The sequence below is a fragment of the Sinocyclocheilus grahami genome, unplaced genomic scaffold, assembly GCF_001515645.1.
Source record: "Sinocyclocheilus grahami isolate Dianchi unplaced genomic scaffold, SAMN03320097.WGS_v1.1 scaffold4999.1, whole genome shotgun sequence".
NCBI lineage: Eukaryota > Metazoa > Chordata > Actinopteri > Cypriniformes > Cyprinidae > Sinocyclocheilus > Sinocyclocheilus grahami.
In genome coordinates, this window is record NW_015509812.1 from 1 (window position 1) to 438 (window position 438).

Here is a 438-nt window from a genome sequence, read left to right on the forward strand (position 1 = left end):
GCGAAACCTTCGCCCCATTCTCCAGGAGATGTTCCACCACGGCTCTTCCGATGCCTTGCGCACCGCCGGTGACCAGAGCGACTTTCCCGTGGAGACTCATGCTGCTCACCGCCGAGCGCACCGCGCACTGCTTTATGTAGGAGTACAGTCAGAAGGGGGCGTGTAGATGAGTATTACTACGGTAAACACAGACGGCCAAGTGTCGTTTTACAAACTGTAATTTACACCAAAGTGATGATTACTAACAATTTTGTGAGCGCTCCGCGCATTCGTTCCTTAATGCCCTTGGCGGCCGTCGAACAGTGTACAAGTACACACACGTGGAGTGCGTAAATGAACGCACCTAAATGAACAAGAGACAAAGGATGCTTTCATAAACATTTATTTTTCCGTCTTTCTCAGAGGGCTCATCAGTAAACATATGAAAAGAACTTTACA